At 43.0% G+C, this 15,846-nt stretch overlaps 1 protein-coding gene across 7 annotated transcripts in view; it reads left to right on the top strand.

The window, feature by feature from the left end:
* Nucleotides 1-15,846, top strand: part of astn1 (astrotactin 1) — a 372,478-nt gene that overhangs the window by 43,973 nt on the left and 312,659 nt on the right. The window lies entirely within an intron of this gene.

Below are 15,846 nucleotides of genomic sequence, written 5' to 3'. Positions count from 1 at the left end.
GTAATATTAAAGCTTTTTCTACACCATGCATGCTCCACTAATGCAAAGGATTCAGGTCTGGAGAAAGTGCAGGCCATTCCATTTGAGGTACACGAGTCTCCAACAGCCATTTTCTCATGACGCCACCTTGCTTGTCATTTGGGAATTTTGCTGTTAAGATCCTCGTTAGAGAACAGCAACTTGAGCAAAAAGTACAGAAACATTTAACAGTTGGACATGTGCATTCAAAAACTTAGAGATTAAGTTCACCTGTAAAGGTTTGATAGTAGAAGTTTATACTAAGAATAAGGAGATGAACCATTTTCTTTGCATCAATTCCAGATGTTTTCTTCATTCCATTAGGAAGAAAAAATATATATATACATATTCAGAATGTATAGATGTATAGCCACCGAGGCATGGGCTTTACAATAGGATGACAAGTTGGAGTACTTTCTGGTGGCGTACTCGTGCTTCTCGGCTCGCATGCTAAATTGGCTTTTTGGAACGTCAGTCAGCAGGGTCACCTTGATGCTTTTCTCTTAACTGCTAAGCTGTTTCCTCCCTTAAATGGACTTCAGGGCCATTTGTCGTTTCGCCTGATGAAAAATTGACAGGCAAAGTGGCACAGTAAGTGCCTAGAAATAATTCCACCTCAAGTGGATTGTTTTTTTTCTTCTTTTAAATAGTTAAATATAAGTTGACGAACTCAGTAAATGTATTCATTTACTGCAATTATATTTTACAAAGGGAGCTCAAGTATATTTGCAAGCGTGTCTGTGATGCATTAGAATCCTTGCTACATCGGTTAGACAGGAATATGTGCATGATGTATGAACACATTATGAAAGATGCTGGGATGAAAGTGGAATGGGGATTAACATCTTCCCAGCCTCAATGTACATTCTATGCACACAGATTAAATTATTTTCCATATGCGTGGAACAAATGGGCAAACCAATGGGACACAACAGAAATAGTAATTACTATTCATTACAGAATAGCAAAAGGCTTTGGTATTTGTTTGGTTCATTGCACCAAGCGTGCTGCCTTTTGCGAGAGCTGACGTGCATGTTGAATTGAGTCAACATCAAGAAGAGGCCGTTATAGAAGAGCAGCAGCACTCCTTGAATGGTTGCTTTGTTAATCGTGTTCTACATGGGAGCAATGCTCAGATGGGTGGGACAGGTTTAGTTTTCATGGAAGAGAAAAAAAACATTTAAGACTTTATATGAAATGTTCTTTTTTATGTGGAATTGCAAGCATGTTGCATTAAGTAAATTAATTAACGGTACTCGTCATTCTTTTATTCTGTTGTCAAAGTGAAGCATTTCTACTTTCGGAAGATTGCAACACATTATCTGAATTATTTGTGTTTTCCAAAATAAAATTATACACACTACAACACAAAGTAGTATGATATTACATTACATATCAGGGTCGAATGGGACTCATTTTCTGCCCTGGACATTCAGGGCGCTGACTGGCCCACTTTAGTTTACATTTTACAGACGGTCCTTCTCATTCCGTGTATTTTTGTGAGGTTTTGCATCAAAAAGCATTCGGCGAAAATGTGGAAGAACTCGGCGAAAAGTGGGCATCGTCATTGACTGGAATTGATGATTGACAGAAGTGCCCACCTCTTGTTATTGTTTCTTTTTGTGTATTAAAGTTCTGCTAGTTTTGCTATTGTGACTTGATGAAATCCTTCGTCACAAAGCTATGCAGTTATGATTTCTGATGGCCCGTGTCTTAAGAATTGATTTTAGAATTGTATGTCAATGAGACAGTCAGAATAGAAATTTCGGGATGATCTATATTTGCAGATTTCAAAGCAGATCTGTGGGCTGGAAATACATAATGGGCAAGGGTAAATGGTACTTCATTTTTTATACAGCACTTTTTCACCTTAGAAGGCACTCAAAGCACTTTACATTTGACTACTCACTCAGTTACTGATGACGCAGCATCAGGAGCAACGGGTTTCAGTATCTTAGTCAAGGATACTTCGACTTGGTCACAATGGCACGGGATCGAACCCACAACCTCTGGATTGCAAGACAACCACTCTACTACTGAGCCACCATGCCACCGCAGTATTGGCCCAAACAGTGTACAATTGCAATTTCGCCTAGCTGCAATTTGTCAGAACACACAAATTACTGATTCCGGGCCTGTTCCACGCTAAACATATTATATACACATTACAGTCCACTACTACAAAGTATTGGAAAGGTGTAACCAATTCCATTATTTTTATTGCCGACTGAAATCATTTTCCGTACATTTGGCATCGAAAGATAAATATGAGATAAAAGATCAACAGCTTTTTTTGTGAATAAGTAATGATACATTAATAATTGCTAATTGCTCATTATTCTTGGAAACCTAAAGGGTATAACAAAGTGTATGAAATTAAATGAATGAGATGTGACTCAGTCACTATCAAACATAATATAATCTCAATGCTTCAAACATTTCGAAGTAGGGTTTCATTTTAGCCGTAGCTGATGAATTACAGTATAGTCCACAAGTTTTCTCAGTATTTTTTTTTTTAATTGATTGCTTTATATAAATGTTTCAGCAAGTGTTGTTGTTATTGATTCTATTTGTAGAAACAAATTCAGTTAAGAACCAAGCTGCTAGAACATATTGTTGTAATGTCATTGTATCACATAGATGCTTATTCACACAGGGAGACAAAAAACAACAACAAAAGCAAAACAATAACAACAACACCAAATTTAGATCAACATGATGAGCTATAATTTAGCCCCAAATTAGTCAAACACTGGCCAAGTTTTGAACATAATTGTTTTCTTGAATTGAATTGGAATCATGGAACCTTTTATCAAAATAGGACACAACATTACTCTTTTATTCACATTTTGAAAATCATAATCACCTTGAAAATTCTGAGGAAGTGTATTGTGATGAAATATATTCTTTAATTGATGAACCTTTTGATGCACAATTTTAAAACATTGTATTTGCACATAGTGGGTCTGATTAAAAGTCAGAAGTGATTATCTGAAAGTCAAATAAACCTTTTAATTAACACAATGTCATGCAGTCATTGAAATGAATGTATCCAACTAAAAAAGGGATATTTGAGAAATAAAATAAATGAATAGTGTGTGAAGAAGTGAACTCAAAGTCAAGTAAAATGTTAATAAAAACCAGCAAAAGTATAATTATCATTGCAGCAGCACCACCTTTAGCTTATGAGTGACTTATCAGAAAGTTTTGCTGCTTAGAATACACAATTGTTTGTGAGCAAAATGCACATTCAAATCTACATCAAATGCCTAAATTATCTAGTATCTCAACCAAAAGATCAAAGGAGAACATAGCATGAATAAATACCACAAAAACAATAACAAGACAATATGATCAACCTCAAAACAATCCTTAGTAGTTTCAAGACGACTCAACTCTTTCCTTCACTGCAAAAATAATTTACACTTTGTACACAATTGCCGTGGCACACATTGATGCATTATGTTTTTAAATGCAACCTGCTTGAACCTGTTTTGAATCTGCTCACATTCAAGCCATGCATTCCAAATGCTTTCACTGTTTTGTTGTTGGAATTCATGTGCGTAATCGCATTTACAGAAACTCGGCAGGATGTAGACTTTGTGGAATTGAGTGGAATTTCTAATCACAGTCAATGGGGTCAGTCTTGTTGAATCTCATCAAAGAGAATCCTCCGTGCATTGCACCAGCTGCTGCTTTCACAATCTCTTGTGATCTAAGCTCACCTTGAAGCGGACCACCTCACTTCCTTCTGTGGTCAGTATCCAATATATAATCACCCTCCATGCAATTTTGAAATACTTCCTACAACCATAAATTATTTGCAGTGATGTATTGGTGGTAAAAGATGTTGTTGGATTTCTTGTTACACCTGATTAACTGTGACCCTTAGGCCGATTGTGCGATTCCCGGTGGAATCGACAACTGGCCACAAACACAATAGAATTAGCCTTTAAATTTATATTGAGGACCAACTACATATACATAATTGTACTGATTTACATCGACTTTAATGACTTATTGTCCTCTGTCTCAACACCTGAAATGGTCAAAGTTCCTTGAGTGTCCATTATTATTATTTTGTAATTATTTTATGTTTTCCATCAGAATTGTTTCAAAAGTAAGATAGCTGTATTATTTTTCATTTCTTTTTCTTTTTGCTAACCAAGACATTGAAATATTATCCCCCTCCCAGAGGGTGCTAGCGTTTGGGAGGTCCAAGATAACATGCTGGATGACAGGGACTCATATCAAAAATGTTTTAATAATAACAATAAGAGTGATAATGCGTAAGATTTACATGGCATTCTCTTTTGCTAATGAGGTGCAATTAGAGTTTTGAGTGGTACAGTCAACCTCTTCCACTCCAAATTCATTCAGTCATGCCTTTATTGACTTTCCCTTGTATTTCCATATGACAGGAATATATTTCACAATCTTTTACAGATTCAGGGCAAAGTATATGGTTTAGGCCAACCCCTTTCTTCAGGGAGCGCCTCAAAGTGGTGCATAGTCAGACTTTATATTATATGCATATAAATGTGAAATTTACAATATGATACTAGAAATGTGTCGAAGTGTGAAAGATTTAGGGCCCTATTTTCCTGCCCAGCACACGACTAGTGCAAAGCACAGTCTAATTGTGTGCATCGGTGGTGTTACCATTACTTTTTTTTTTTGTATTTTGATTGACTAGCACATATAAATAGGGTGTTTTGCTCTGTTGTGCGTTGTTATGGGATGGAATGCAGCTGACTCACGGCTAATCGAAGCAGCTCCCCTCATTCACATTAAAATCAGGGTGGTGGTTGTACACACAGTTTCTGACATTGTGGAAGCAGACATTGACTCTCTGACTGTGAAAGTGCATTTACACAGGTAAACTACAAGATCTCCCCTTGATGATGTAATTTGCCATGCATGTGAAGTGGACAGTTTGCTCACGTAACGAGTACTAACGACCAATCACGGATCAGCTTAGGAAAACAGTTGAGCAGTGATTGGTCATTACTTGAGCACTGAGCAACTGTAATGTCAATTTCAGTTCACACCCAGAGATAAAATGCAAAATGGCCGCCCATTGAGATTGATTAAAAAAAAACAAAACAGGTAGGTTTTGCTGCTAATCTCATATTCCACAAACACAATAGTTATCACAATACTGTGTTTAGACTAGTAGGGGTGTATAGATTATTGCAAAGACTATTTTTGGCTTTACTTCCCCTTTAACAAAAGAGACTCTTGTCTCCTGTAATGTAAAAAGTTCAGGGCAGAAGGAGGCCTAGTGAAGTGGTGAGAAGCGTAAAGAGAAACTCTGAGAAGTTATTTTTCTCTGAACACCCCTTGGTGAGGCTCGTCCTCGGTCTGCATTATGCCACACACAAAAGCCCAAGATAAGGCAAAACCCATTATTCTTTGATGTTCAGTGAGCTGAGGTATGCTGTGGTCTAGCAAGATATACTGACGTCTCACATTATGCCATGGCGCCGACAATCTTATTGGAATTCCTTTTGCAAAAATTCCAAAGAAAAGCAAAACACTGACTCAGAATTAAGGACTGTGTCCAAATTAAAGTCCCACCAATTGTACAGTTTTGTCGGATTTTGAGAGCGTTACCAAAAAAAAAAAAAATGCATAGAATTCAGATTTGTGTGTGGCCATTATGTCCTTTGTCTTTATGTTTTCTAGTTAAACGTCATTTATTTCAGGCAGCAATCAACATCAACAAAATATCAATTTTTCCAAACAATACTCAACTAAACCTAGGCTGAAAAGGAGCGGGAGGAAGAGAAACTTAAGTCCCACCCCCAATTTCATTAATATCAAGCTTTGAAAACAAATATAGTACCCTATCTATTTCTATACAATTTAAACAACCATAAATCAGATCTACTTACATCATTATTTCTTTATGAATGAAATAATCGGCTTCCAGATCGATTCAAATGTGTCATTTTTGCCCTTTAACTTTTGTGTGTCTTCTTTGCCTTGCCAATAAGCACTGTGAATTTATTATGCTACTGCAACATTCCATTAATGCCGAGCTCAAACTGTCATGTCTGGGATCACGCCAGGGTTAAGTAAAGTTTGAGTTCATGACCTGTTAAGTTGCGTTCACGACCGTGAGGTCAAGTGTCTGTTTTGAACTGATGTAACCATCATATGACCATCATCTAGTTTCAACTGGTTTTAGGCTATGTGATGTCAATCTTTAATCCTTAAGGTGATGTCAGACCTTTGTGATGTCATTCTTTGGTCCTTTACTTGCTACAACCAATCAGATCGATTCACTGTCTGTAGGTGCAGTCTGAGAATTGTGTGTGGTTGCCGGATTATTACTCACTGCTCCTTTGTGCATCTCCGCAGCCCAAGGGGGCTTGGCGTCTCGTGATTCTCGATGCATTCTCGTTGTTTTTCATTTAGGCAAGTTATGTGAACAAATAGTTAAAACCTTATTTGTGTCTGCGCTTTGGGATCCAACCCTCCCTGCAAACAACACAAACTACACGATTTTTTTTTGTCTTTCACGACAGTCGCGTCAGATTACCCGATGAATTTGTTCATTGCCGTGGACCGCATGTGTAGTCCCACTACAAGTCTGAACTCGACAAGACATCACTGGATCTTCGCATGCTGTCATGCCAAGAGAACGGCATCGACACCGGTTGTCATGCTTGGCTTTCGTTTACGTTCTTCCAATAAAATATTTTACATATTAGTCCAGAATTAATATTGTGCTCCCCCTTTTTTTTTTTTGTACAACAGCAGAACTACATGGGAAACATAAGTAGTTCTATATTATAATTCTGCAGAAAAAAAACATTTTAAATAACTACTATACAATGGTATATAAACCAGCAAAGAGACATTTCCACATGATTTTGATGATAATGCTGTTCATTTTGGGCTGCGGTTGTATGTAATCCTTCCATCAGTGGTGGCCTTTGAAGTAAAATTCAATTTTGCCTCTGCAAGCAGGATAGAAATGGGAAAAAAAAAAAAGGTTTTCTATTATTAAATTGTGACTGAGGCCTGGGGTGACATCAATTTGATGGTTTTGGTTTAATCAACAAAAACTGATAACCTCATAATGTGGGTCTCCATTGATGTTTGGATTTATTTTGTTTGTTTTTGTTTGTTTTATTCCAAATAATTTAGATGTTTTTATAACCAGACCCTTCTCTGTCATTCCTTTGTCAGACACGGTCTAGTTAATAGTTTTAACGGAATTCAGGAACAGCTCAGAAGTCAATTTAGCTTATCGCCATGCCCTCGAGTGACCGAGGGTCACGTCAGTTGTTATCTTTGTCTAAAAGGAACAGAGTTTACAGAGAGAATACACTTGAGGCATTACAATCCTTGATACAAAGCTAAAACACAAGCAGTATGTTGGTAGCTGGCCTTTTCTAAACATTTGTACACACTGTGCGCTTGTGTTTGGTATTTAGGCCACGACAATAGGTTGACCTGCACTGCAATCTTATAGAGCTGCATCAAATATTTATAAACTTGCTGTGTCCTATTAATGTATACCTGAAATGCCTCACATAGTAATGACACCAACGTGATGTTGAATGAATTTTGCACACTATCGTGAATTCAAATGTAAAACTAATAGAGCACGTGTGTCATGTACTATTTATAATAATATAATTAATTTATATAGTTAAAAAAATTAATATTACAAAAGTACTATCAGTAAGCCCCTGGCTCCCCACTTTTTTTTTTTTTTTTACATTTGTATTTATTTATTATATAGTTGACAGCAAAACAAAAATATATATATAAAAAAAAATTACAAGAGACGTTAAGGAGCTTGGTGATACCAGCATGTACATTTATTCACATAACAGTCCTTCGCTAATTACACAAGCACAAGAATAAAATCAAGCAAAAACATTAAGTCGTCGCCAGAAAGATCCCAGGTGGTATGGGGTGGTTGACTATATTCATTTGCTTCAGTTGCAGTAAAACAATCTTTTCAAAAAGTCCTCTCCAATAAGATGAATGATTTACAAAAGAAGACCACAAGTTGCTCTTGATTGATTTGCCAAACAGGCCTACGAATGTAAATGGCACTTCATTTATTTAGCGCTTTTCCATCTTACAAAGCCCTCAATGCGCTTTACATTCGACTATTCATTCTCTACTGATGACGCAGCATCAGGAGCAACTGGCGGTTCAGTATCTTGCTCAAGGATACTTCGACGTTGTCACAATGGCATGGAATCGAACCCACAACCTCTCGGTTGCGAGACAGCCACCCTACCGTTTATCCACGCCGCCCCCGTTGAGACATGCTGTCCCCACATAATGCCACTTCTAGGAGTTGATCACACCAAGTGCCCTGCCAATCAATTAGTGAATGGTAAAGGTGATCAAATTCTCTTGCTATTTTTTCTTTTTTTTGGGGGGGGCCTTCATAAGGTAATACTGAGGCTGCTTCCATTCACGGCACGCTGGTCTTTTGGCGATCCCAAAAGCCAAAAACAAGTCATCCGCTTGATTCAGCCTCCAGTTCTCTGGAATGTCCTACCCTTGGAAATCAGAGTTGCTACCTCTGTAGAATCATTTAAATCTCGCTTTAAGACTTTTTTCTTTTTTTTTTTTTTTTTTTTTTTTTTTTATTACACTTTTGCATTTGGCTGCATTTTGTGGGCCTGTTGACTGCCACGGCTCTCTTTTACTCCCTTCTCCCCGGCTTGGAGAGGGCGTTAGGTCTCAATGAATGAATTGCATGCTGCTGTACGAATTCTGCACCAATTGACCGTGACAATATCTGAGGCAGGGCACCACCTTGGAGTTGTTGCCATGGAGATTTCTACACCGACCAACCTGGCTTGGCTTGGATGAGGACCCATTTCCCCGACGATGTCTTTTTGCAGTGCTTCAACTTATTAAATGGGCTCTCACACTATTCTAGTTAACATTGTTTAGCATTTATGGTGTAAATTGTTGCCCATTCGGCATCCATTGCAGCCTGGAACAGGAATTTACACATTTGCGGCCGCTTCTCAAGGTTTCTTATTGTTCCCCTGATGTTTTTTTTTTTTTTTTTTTCCCTTGCCCTGTTGTGGTTAAGATCAGGGGGTATTGTTAAAGTCCCCTCATATGAAATGTTCACAATGTTTTTTTTTTTTTTTGGGGGGGGGGGGGGGGGTTCATAAATATGCCTTACTACAGCCTGACAAAGTCCCCAAGTGTAAGATAAGTGATCCATGTTACTATGTTTTCTATGGCTGTTTGTATTAAAGTTAAATAGCACTCTCAAATGTGCTGTTTTAGCAGGTCGGTTTTACACGTTACTAACCCCACCTTTTTGGGTTTTACACGTCACTAGCTCAGCGCGAACTCCACCCTCACAATTTTCAACCCCTCCCGCCGCCGGAGATTTCCAACCCACTAACAAACAGCAGCAGCAGCAGCAGGACAGCATGGCAGCAAAACAACCCCATAGGAACTGCAATGAACCAGATTGTACAGAGGACAACAAAAACATTTTTTTTCCGCCACAGAAAGGCTTGTGGTTGGACTGTATTTATACATTAAATATTCCCAAGCAACTCCCAAAACGTGTTAATTTCCCCAAGTGGGGTGGCCGATTTCGTGGTCCGGTCGTGAAGGGCCGGTATCGACGCCGATGGAAAGCCGAGGTCGACCCGGTTCCGGGAATATATTCATTTACCCCGTAGGATTTATGGTTCGACCGGTATGGGGGTGTCAATCTATCTCCGGAGAGTCCGTGTGGCTGATTTCGCGGCCCCGTATCTCCGGCGCGGAGTGTCGTGGAGGGGCGGTACCGATGCCGATGGAAAGCCGAGGTCGACCCGGTTCTGGGGATGTGTTCATTTTCCCCGTAGGACATATGCTTCGACCGGTACAGGGGTGTCAATCCCAGTAGCTGTACTCGGAAAATGTGCATCGTGAGGACTCGGGTTAGCAGTCCTGACGGTTTGTGGCAAACATTTTACTGACGACTGCTTCAGGAATTTGGACAATACAAACGTGGATTAGCAGAACATCTTTCACTTACCCTGTATCGGTACCAACTATTGAACGTAAAGCATTGCCAATATTCCTTCAGGTGCAGACGTGAAGACTCTGTTTGCAAATAGGTGCACACGGAAAAGATGAGACTTGGCCACGCCCAACTCATTTTGTAGTCAAAAACACAGGGAAGTCTGGCGAGCCTTGGCCACGCCCACCAAAAAAATCCGCTCGTTTGATGCTAGGCTAACAGTAAACCTTCCTAGTGGAGACTGCAACGCTACAACAAGGTACAATTTCGTGAACATTTCTTTTGATACAGTATTAGGGCGTCCAGAGGATGGTTGGTGTCAGTGCTGCAAAGCTCATATCAGGTGATCTTTAATATTTGTCAACTGTGGGTGTGTTATATGCCCTTTGTGACTCTTGTGATTAAGAGCTATACAAATGAACTTGATGTGACCATCCTTGCATTTGAAATCATCCTTTCTTGAAAAATATTCCATTGTTTTTGGATTTCCCAAAACCATAATAATTACCCTGCTGGCATATTAAGCACATGGGTTTTGTGTTAGTTGGTGGGAAAATAAATGAATATTTTTTTTGCTTTATTTTCATTATCCACTTTTCTTTTAGCAGTGAACTTGAAAATGCCATTTTTGTGCAATCTTGGCTCCTAAGTGTCAGTGAAACTTGCAAAATTCACTTGTGGCTGTGAACTCAGTGACCTGTTAGCAAGCTGTCTAGTAAGGTTGGCATGGAGACAAGTCCCCGTAGACATGTACTGACCTCGCTAAAACACAAAATGAAAAAATAAATAAAAAATCCTCTTGGGTTAATCGACTCCGCACTATGCTGTACGAAATGAACTGTATCTTACGGCCATACTGATACTCTGAGAATGCCCAATCTCTACTGATCTCGGAAATGGCTGTAACAGTTCGGGGGCCACAAGTCAGCAACCGGTGGGTTGGATGGTGCCTGGGGGCTGCCGAGTGAGGGGCACTGGCTTAGATCAATATAAACAGTAAAGTTTCTTGCTGCACATTTGCTACAAATCGTTTGACCTTAGAAAGCTATTACTGTAATATTGTCTAGATTTGAATACTGGACTCATATATGTTACGATAATAGCTGCTTACCTTGTTTACCACAGTTTACTTTTCCCTAGAGTTGTGTTTGTTGTATAGCTTTGACCAGCATACTGTCACGCCGCCACCGGCGTGACGGCCCATGCTTTTATTTTGTGTCCATGTTTCCTGTCTTGTTTTGAAAATCCTAACTCTCCTCTCACCCCAGGTCACTTGCCCTTCCTGCCGCTCCCTAATTACCGGTCCCCGCCCATGATTACCACCACCTGCCACCAATCAAGATTCACAATAAAAGCCACCTGCATTCTCCCCTCAGTGCCGAAGTGTCACACACAGTCAGTGGATGGAAGCGTCCCACAGTCCCACAGTCCCACAGTCCCACAGTCCCACAGTCCCACAGTCCCACAGTCCCACAGTCCTCGAGTCCTTGTTCCCGGTACCTTATTGTCTTGCCTTGTTTTTGTGCCTTGTCTTGTTTTTGTGCCTTTTCCTCCCCAGTGGAGCGCCTTTTGTTACCCCTTTTGCCTTGTGCCTGTTTTTTCCTCCCTAGTGGAGCGCTTTTTGTTCTCCACCTTTTTGCTTCCCCGTTCTCCTCTCAGCTTGAGAGGAGACGCTGGTTGGCCGGAAATAAACCTGCTGCCTTGGTGGCTTACCTTATCCTGCGTCTGGGTCCTACCTTACCTCGCCTTCACAGTACACTTCGGCCAGCATGGACCCAGCAGGAATGTCCAAATTGGAGCCCTGGCAGAGGAAGGGGCTTGAAGCCAACGCCCGAGCCATTGCCGAGCTAAAAGAATTACTGGCATTGGTCCGTGGCGAGTGGAGTGATGGGTCGGACTGGCCTCAGGACCCTGAGCCTTGTCTGCTGCAGCCTCTCGCCCCTGAACCTCGTCTGCTGCAGCCTCTCGCTCCTGAACCTCGTCTGCTGCAGCCTCTCGCTCCGGAACCTCGTCTGCTGCAACCTCTCGCTCCTGAACCTTGTCTGCTGCAGCCTCTCGCCCCTGAACCTTGTCTGCTGCAGCCTCTCGCTCCTGAACCTCGTCTGCTGCAGCTTCTCGCCCCTGAACCTCGTCTGCTGCAGCCTCTCGCTCCGGAACCTCGTCTGCTGCAGCCTCTCGCTCCGGAACCTTGTCTGCTGCCGCCGCAGCCCCTGGCCGCTTCGCCTGTGCCGCTGCCGCCGCAGCCCCTGGCCGCTTCGCCTGTGCCGCTGCCGCCGCAGCCCCTGGCCGCTTCGCCTGTGCCGCTGCCGCCGCAGCCCCTGGCCGCTTCGCCTGGCCCGCTGCCGCCGCAGTCCCTGGCCGCTTCGCCTGGGCCGCTGCCGCCGCAGCCCCTGGACGCTTCGCCTGGGCCGCTACCTCCTGTTGCTCGTCAGGCGGCGCATGGATTGCGGTCGCCACCACCTGTTCCTCGTCCGGCGGCGCATGGAATGCGGCCGCCACCTCCTGTTCCTCGTCAGGCGGTGCATGGATTGCGGCCGCCACCTCCTGTTCCTCGTCAGGCGGCGCATGGATTGCGGCCGCCACCTCTTGTTCCTCGTCCGGCGGCGCAGGGAATGCGGCCGCCACCTCCTGTTCCTCGTCAGGCGGCGCATGGATTGCGGCCGCCACCTCCTGTTCCTCGTCCGGCGGCGCATGGATTGCGGCCGCCACCGCCTGCACCAGTTCCGGCGGCGCCCGGCCAGCGGCCGCCATCGCCTGCACCAGTTCCGGCGGCGCCCGGCCAGCGGCCGCCATCGCCTGCACCAGTTCCGGCGGCGCCCGGCCAGCGGCCGCCATCGCCTGCACCAATTCCGGTGGCGCCCGGCCAGCGGCCGCCATCGCCTGCACCAGTTCCGGCGGCGCCCGGTCAGCGGCCGCCATCGCCTGCACCAGTTCCGGCGGCGCCCGGCCAGCGGCCGCCATCGCCTGCACCAGTTCCGGCGGCGCCCGGCCAGCGGCCGCCATCGCCTACATCAGTTCCGGCGGCGCTCGGCCAGCGGCCGCCATCGCCTGCACATTCCGGCGGCGCCCGGCCAGCGGCCGCCATCGCCTGCACCAGTTCCGGCGGCGCCCGGCCAGCGGCCGCCTCCTGCTCCTCATCTGGCGGCGAACACCCCGCCGCCACCTCTGCTCCTTGTCGGGCGTCGAGGACGCCCTCCTGACTGGCCCCGCTGGGACTCTCTTGTCGGGCGTCGAGGACGCCCTCCTGAACTGCTTTTTGTCTGGGACGGATGGGTGGGCCGTGTTCCCACCTCCGTGCCCCCTTCCGCCCGCCCTTGTTTTTTGGACTTTTTGATGTTGAAGGGCCGTCAGGAGCCGGCCCTTGAGGGGGGGGGGTACTGTCACGCCGCCACCGGCGTGACGGCCCATGCTTTTATTTTGTGTCCATGTTTCCTGTCTTGTTTTGAAAATCTTAACTCTCCTCTCACCCCAGGTCACTTGCCCTTCCTGCCGCTCCCTAATTACCGGTCCCCGCCCATGATTACCACCACCTGCCACCAATCAAGACTCACAATAAAAGCCACCTGCATTCTCCCCTCAGTGCCGAAGTGTCACACACAGTCAGTGCATGGAAGCGTCCCACAGTCCCACAGTCCCACAGTCCCACAGTCCCACAGTCCCACAGTCCCACAGTCCTCGAGTCCTTGTTCCCGGTACCTTATTGTCTTGCCTTGTTTTTGTGCCTTGTCTTGTTTTTGTGCCTTTTCCTCCCCAGTGGAGCGCCTTTTGCCTTGTGCCTGTTTTTTCCTCCCTAGTGGAGCGCTTTTTGTTCTCCACCTTTTTGCTTCCCCGTTCTCCTCTCAGCTTGAGAGGAGACGCTGGTTGGCCGGAAATAAACCTGCTGCCTTGGTGGCTTACCTTATCCTGCGTCTGGGTCCTACCTTACCTCGCCTTGACACATACATGTTGGACTTTCGTTGTAAAGTGACCAGCCTATTAGGCGTGATCACCCACATTTGGAAAGACTGTGTGTGTGTGAAATGATTCAATACAGGGGGTGTAGCCTACACTGCATAAGCATAATCAGAATAATGGCTACTAGATTACTTTAAAAAGATTTCCTTTATGGGAACCTAATGTTTTGATCCCCATGTGTAAGTGAAAATAATGAATAAACACACGCAGCTATATAGTCAAGTGTTTTGTTTGTAAACAAGGTCTAATCTATATTAGGCTTATTGCTATTATCCAACAGACCACTGTGTCCTTTCCAGTAATCAGTATAATGGGTTATCTGACAAAGGAGACAACGGGAATAGGGCACACATTTGTAGTGTGGAATAAAGTAAATTATGTTTATGCATAAACCTGTTATCTTGATGTTGTCAGCTTTCACTATGAATACCCCGAGTCTCATGCCACAGCAGATCTTTTACTTTTTTTTTTTTTAATATAAGTACAGTGCACTTAACCGCTCCCCCACGCCCCACCTTCATTTTGTTCAGTATACTGTGCACACAAAAGTATCCATGTATTTGCAATCCATAGTATTATGTTGTTGTGGCACTTTGTAAATTGGGTTTTCAAGCAGATTCAAATGACAGTTTTTACTGTATCCATGAATTAAACTTGTGTTAAACCAAAGGGATACATCTAACATTTATCACAAATTGTGACCATCATTATAATGCATGATGGCTTCAGTGCACTTCACTAGACTTGATTTCAGCCAGCATCAAACGATGAACTATGTTTTGCCTTGTGCTATACTTTTTTAATGAATGAAGAACCATCAAGGGATGGTAAGACTAGAAGTAGAACAAGAAAAAGAAAGCTGCAGTGAACTAAGCAGATGCGCATTCAAAGCAATTCAGATGCTGCTGATGTCAATTACTTTTGTCTGACTTTACAGAATATTTTAGTGCCTTGCCTGTAGATGCATATAGACTGAGCGGAAGTATTTGATATATTTAGCGATGTTAACTCTTTGACTGCCAGGCGTTATAAAAACAAAACAAAAAAATCCACAGTGCCAGCCGCTTTTGAGCATTTTAACTCATCTTTCAAGGCAAAAAGAATATTGTTTGCCTTTACTACATATACAATGTGGCTACGAAATGAAAGATCGCATTCCATTAATTGGAATTTTACTAATCATCATGAAACGTCTTTGGCAGTCAATTAAATGCCATTACTATTAGTTATTCAATTTTGATACATTTTTGCCTTCTTGTTTTTTGTCCGTCTTTTGTTTTCTTGGTCAGTCTCTCAGTTGGTATTAACCAGATTTTTGCAAGTTTCTAATTTATTTTTGAATGTATGACTTCCATTCAATTTCCTGACTGCTCTTGAAGTAGGAGCTTGATACATCGTCGCATGTCTCTGTGTTTGCACAGCAATCTTTCAAAAAGCTTTGTCATGCATTTGGAAGGGTTTTTATTTCGGCAGCATGCATCACAAACATTTCCAACAGTTAGGGAAGTGATATGGTGGGCTAGGGTGTTAGGGTGTGTGAAATATTGTCTGTTTGTGTGCTTCAAGTTGAACTATTCCATCACATTTTGTGTCCCCCATTTAGTCTAACACTTGATGAGATGGAGAAGGAGAGTAACATCGTCTTGGCCTGGCTAAACTGAAATAGATGTGAAGTATCGGGGGAGTGGGGTAATTTGGGGTCTGCTTGCAGGATGGTAATAACATATTTCAAGCTGATAAGCAATAAACCTTGTTGTGACACTGTGAGCTATCTAAAATATCAAGTCATGTGGAGGGCTACTTGTTTGACATAACCTCAAATAATTTGTATGTATAATGTCTAAACAATGAATAAT

Source organism: Festucalex cinctus, chromosome 1, assembly GCF_051991245.1.
Source record: "Festucalex cinctus isolate MCC-2025b chromosome 1, RoL_Fcin_1.0, whole genome shotgun sequence".
NCBI lineage: Eukaryota > Metazoa > Chordata > Actinopteri > Syngnathiformes > Syngnathidae > Festucalex > Festucalex cinctus.
The sequence above is the reverse complement of the archived record's forward strand: the minus strand, read 5'-3'. Positions and strand labels throughout refer to the sequence as shown.